Raw genomic sequence first — 5433 nt, 5'->3', positions numbered from 1 at the left:
TGAGTGGGATTGGGTGGTTATAGATAGGAGCTGCCTCGTATGGGCCAATAGGCCTTCTGCAGTTACCTTTGTTCTTATGTTCTTATTTTCTAACGTATATGGCTACTCCCCCTTCTCTTCTAATATATCTATCTGTGTGAAATAGTTTAAATCCATGTGTTTGATATTCAGCTAATAGTTCTCTATTTTCTACATTCATCCGGCCCTGGGGATTTGTTTGGTTTTAGTTTTACTATTTGTTTAATTACATCCTCCCTGGTAACTGCTAAAATAGTCACCTTGTCCTCGTCCCCACCCACATGTACACTTGCTCGGCTGAAGGCATATTGTTAGGTTCCTCTTTAGTAAATTCAGATATAAAATAGTTATTAAAAATACTACTCATCTCCTCGTCATTATCCGTTACTTGACCTGTCTCAGTTTTTAATGGACCTATCGTTTCCCCTAGTCTTAGGTCGATATAACCGAAAAAAAACATTTAGGATTTGTCTTCGCTTGTCCTGCTATGCGAACTTCATAGTTTCTTTTTGCTTTCCTTATCTCTTTTTTAACGTTTCTAACTTTCTAATTTCTTGTACGAATTCCTGTTCTAAACTGACTTCCCAATTCTTAATCCTTTTGTACCACGCTCTCTTTTTACATATAAGATTTTTCAAATTCTTTGTTATCCACTTTGGGTCATTAGTATTCAATCTATTCAATTTGTATGGTATACTACGTTCCTGTGCTTTGCTTAGAATATTCTTAAAAAAGTTATATTTTGAATCTATATCGAAATCCCCTTTTATGTCACCTATCGCTGGGTTCAAACGTCTGTTGTGGGAAAGTTACTCGAATCGATAAGAACAAGAACATTAGAACAAAGGCAACTGCAGAAGGCCTATTGGCCCATACGAGGCAGCTCCTATTTATAACCACCCAATCCCACTCATATACATGTCCAACCCATGCTTGAAACAATCGAGGGACCCCACCTCCACAATGTTACGCGGCAATTGGTTCTACAAATCAACAACCCTGTTACTGAACCAGTATTTACCCAAGTCTTTCCTAAATCTAAACTTATCCAATTTATACCCATTGTTTCGTGTTCTGTCTTGTGTTGATACTTTTAATACCCTATTAAGGGGGCATATCAAACGACAAAATTCGGAAAAATCGAATATTTTTGAAAAATTTATAAAAATACTACAACGTTCTGGCAACACTTTGGCGCAAACACGATAATGTTATGATATAAATTAAAGTATTTATGGTACATTTCCATGCGTAATTGTGCAGAATCCGGTGCCCCGCGGCTGTGGCGCGCCAAGAGTATTGCGTCATACGTTCTAAACGTCAATTTTTTCGTAATAACGTCGGAAATAACTATGTATATATGACAACAAATATACACTAATTGGCAACCGTCTCCTAGTGAAGGTGAGTGAGGTACCCAGCTACAGTCACATGGTGTGTCCTGTTGAGAGAGGAGGTGTTGACGCGCGCTCCATTTTGGCTCCTGAAATCTCGCCTGTTAGCGTCTAGTGCACAATGACCTATAAACGGAGGACTCGGAAGACAAAGGAAGCCAATTTGGCACGCGGTCGCCGTCTTTGGCAGGAAAAAAAGCCGCTGTAGCACAAGGGAGAGTTATATCAAGTGAGGATGTAGGCGGCCTCCCCGCCTCAGCTGTGAGAGGCCTGACGCCGCCGCCACACGCCTTGACCCTCCTCACACACACTCCTCAGCCCCTCGATGTGTATGGACTGGCCACGACAGTGCCATCTACATCTACTGGTGTGGCAGTGCCATCTACATCTACTGATGTGGCAGTGCCATCTACATCTACTGGTGTGGCAGTGCCATCTACTGGTGTGGCTGGTGTTGCAGTGCCATCTACTGCTGTGGCTGGTGTTGCAGTGCCACCTTGAGGACCCACAATTCGGACCAATTTCAATAGGTTAGTATCTTTTAGTGTTATAATTTGGTATTTTGTAATAATTGTAATATGTATGTGCAGGATATATATATGTATCATTTTTTTTTTTTTTTTTATTTTTTTTTTTTTTTTTTTTTCGTTTGTTATCAGGGGATGTGCATGGAACTTGCACACCTTGCTCAATGGATGCTTATCTGCAAGGCTGCCAATTATGAACAAAATCTGTCGAAGTCAAGCTCAGCAACAGGTGGCCGAACTTTGATCTTATTTTACTCAGGTAAGTAATTTACAACTTCAAAGTATTTCATAGCTTTCATTTATTAATCAATTTACATGCAAATTACACCTTATATGTAGAGTTTGTGCTTCTACAAAATCTAGTAGACATTTTAGTCCAAAGTCCATTTGTTGATTTTATAAACATCATATATTGCATATTTTTCGAAGGGTAACTTTGAAAAATTATATTATTGCACTAAACACTTTATTGATAAAACTGATCACTACAATCCTTTATTATGTGCTAATTTTAATATCTGAGTGTTATAGAAATGATTTTAGTTAACAAATGTGGTCCCTAAAATTATTTGAAAATGTTGAAAATTCGTTGCATAATACGTTGTGTATTTTGTTTCTCCTTTTCTGTTTAGGGTGTGATGGTGAAACTTGGACCAGTTGCAGCCCTTTCTATAACCATTTCATAAATAAATTTATAAGCAAATTGAACAATTTTTAATTTCACCTTGATATGCCCCCTTAATATCCCCTTTGTTATGTCCATTCACCCACTTGTAAACCTCTATCATGTCACCCCTAACTCTTCGCCTTTCCAGTGAATGCAGCTTAAGCTTTGTTAATCTTTCTTCATATGAAAGATTTCTAATTTGGGGAATTAACTTGTCATCCTACGCTGGACACGTTCAAGTGAATTTATATCCATTCTATAATATGGCGACCAAAACTGAACTGCATAATCTAAATGGGGCCTAACTAGAGCAAGATATAGCTTGAGAACCACACCAGGTGTCTTGTTACTAACGCTGCGATTAATAAATCCAAGTGTCCGATTTGCCTTATTACGAACATTTATGCATTGATCCTTTTGTTTTAAATTCTTACTAATCATAACTCCCAGATCCCTTTCGCAATTCGACTTCGCAATCTCAACACCATCTAGCTCGTATCTTGTAACCCTATCATCATTACCTAACCTCAGAACTTTACATTTATCAGCATTAAACTGCATCTGCCAATCCTTCGACCATTTCAAAACCCTATCTAGATCAACTTGAAGTGACAGTGAGTCCTCCTCCGAATTAATTTCCTTACCGATTTTCGTATCATCGGCAAATTTGCAAATGTTGCTACTCAAACCTGAATCTAAATCATTTATATATATATATATTATAAACAACAGAGCCTTGAGGCACTCCACTTACAACATTTTCCCACCCTGACTTAATTCCATTTATACTAACTCTCTGTTTCCTTTGGTATAGCCATGCCCTAATCCAGCTTATTATAGCACCCCCAATACCATGAGACTCTATCTTTTTAATCAGTCTTTCATGTGGCACTGTATCAAAAGCTCTGCTAAAGTCAAGGTACACAACATCACAATCCTTACCACTATCAACTGCCTCAACTATGCTAGAATAAAAAGATAACAAATTTGTTAAACATGAACGGCCATTTTTAAAACCATGTTGCGACTCAGTTATTAATTTATGTTTTTCAAGATGGAGACGAATTGTATTTGCAATTATCGATTCGAGTAACTTTCCCACAATAGACTAATTACGTCATCGGCTAATTGGCCGATAGTTTGACGCAAGTGATGTATCTCCTTTCTTAAAAACTGGTATCACATTAGCAACTTTCCAAAACTCTGGCACTCTGCCTGACTCTATTGATTTATTAAATATGGTTGACAGTTGGTCACAAAGCTCCTCTTTGCATTCTTTAAGCACCCTGGCAAACACTTCATCCGGCCCTGGGGATTTGTTTGGTTTGAGTTTTACTATTTGTTTAAGAACTCCCTCCCTGGTAACTGCTAAACTCGTCAACCTGTCCTCGTCCCCACCCACATAGACTTGTTTGGCTGAAGGCATATTGTTAAGTTCCTCTTTAGTAAATACAGATACAAAATATTTATTAAAAATACTACTCATCTCTTCATCACTATCTGTTATTTGACCTGTCTCAGTTTTTAATGGACCTATCCTTTCCCTAGTCTTAGTACGATATAACTGAAAAAAACCTTTAGGATTTGACTTTGATTGCTCTGCTATGCGAACTTCATAGTTTCTTTTTGCTTTCCTAATCTCTTTTTTAACATTTCTAACCAGTTGTATGAATTCCTGTTCTAAACTGACTTCCCCATTCTTAATCCTTTTGTACCAAGCTCTCTTTTTACCTATAAGGTTCTTTAAATTATTTGTTATCCACTTTGGGTCATTAGTATTCGATCTATTCAATTTGTATGGTATACTACGTTCCTGTGCTTTGTTTAGAATATTCTTAAATAAGTTATATATTAAATCCACATCGAAATCCCCTTTTACGTCACCTATCGCTGGGTTAACGTCTAGCTCCAATACCGGCCCACACCCCATACCTAAGACTTTCCAATCTATTTGACCCCAAAAAATTCTTAGGCTATTGAAATCAGCTTTTCGAAAATCAGGCACTTTAACAGTATTTTCTCCTACAGATCTATTACATTCAATGCTAAATCTAATTTCTTTATGATCACTGTTCCCTAGCTCACGCCCTATTTCGATGTCCTTAATTTGTGTTTCCCTGTTAGTTAACACTAAATCTAAAATATTATTTCCCCGCGTCGGTTCCTTAATGTGTTGCGTAAGAAAGCAATCGTCAATTAATTCTAGAAAATCTTCTGCTTCATTATTCCCTGTTTTATTCAACCAGTTTATTCCACTAAAATTAAAGTCACCCATGACATAAATACTGTTAGATCTAGATGCTCTAGATATTTCCTCCCATAGATGCTTTGCTTCCATTCTGTCTAAATTTGGTGGCCTATATATAACTCCTATTATAATATTATTTGCTTTTTCGTTTCATTCTATCCAAATAGTTTCTGTATGTAGCTCAGTTTTGATTCCCTCTTTGAGACTACATTTCAATCTGTCCCTAACATATATGGCTACTCCCCCTCCTCGTCTAATATATCTATCTGTGTGAAATAGTTTAAATCCATTGATTTGATATTGAGCTAATAGCTCTCTATTTTCTACATTCATCCACGTTTCGGTAAGTGCAATAATATCTATTTTTTCTGTGCAGACAAGAGCATTTAAATCGTTTATTTTGTTTCTCAGACTTCTAGTGTTAGTGTAATATACCCTAAGTGAATAGTTATTTTGAGGCCCTTCTCTTGCCCTGATCATTTTGCCAATTCTTTTCTCCCACAAACACATACTTTTATTATTTCCTTCCTCCAAATCAATTCCCATACCACTATCTACTAACAGTTTAAACCGAAACAA

The 5433-nt window shown here is 37.1% G+C and overlaps 1 long non-coding RNA gene across 1 annotated transcript; it reads left to right on the top strand.

The window, feature by feature from the left end:
- Nucleotides 1-1347: 1347 nt before the first annotated feature.
- Nucleotides 1348-2647, top strand: LOC138352850 (uncharacterized). The gene is made up of 3 exons (XR_011222922.1): nucleotides 1348-1942; nucleotides 2072-2198; nucleotides 2572-2647. It is a non-coding gene; the product is annotated as an uncharacterized lncRNA (long non-coding RNA).
- Nucleotides 2648-5433: the final 2786 nt, after the last annotated feature.

This window comes from Procambarus clarkii, chromosome 55 (assembly GCF_040958095.1).
Source record: "Procambarus clarkii isolate CNS0578487 chromosome 55, FALCON_Pclarkii_2.0, whole genome shotgun sequence".
Classification (NCBI taxonomy): domain Eukaryota; kingdom Metazoa; phylum Arthropoda; class Malacostraca; order Decapoda; family Cambaridae; genus Procambarus; species Procambarus clarkii.
This window is presented reverse-complemented; position numbering and strand designations above follow the sequence as displayed.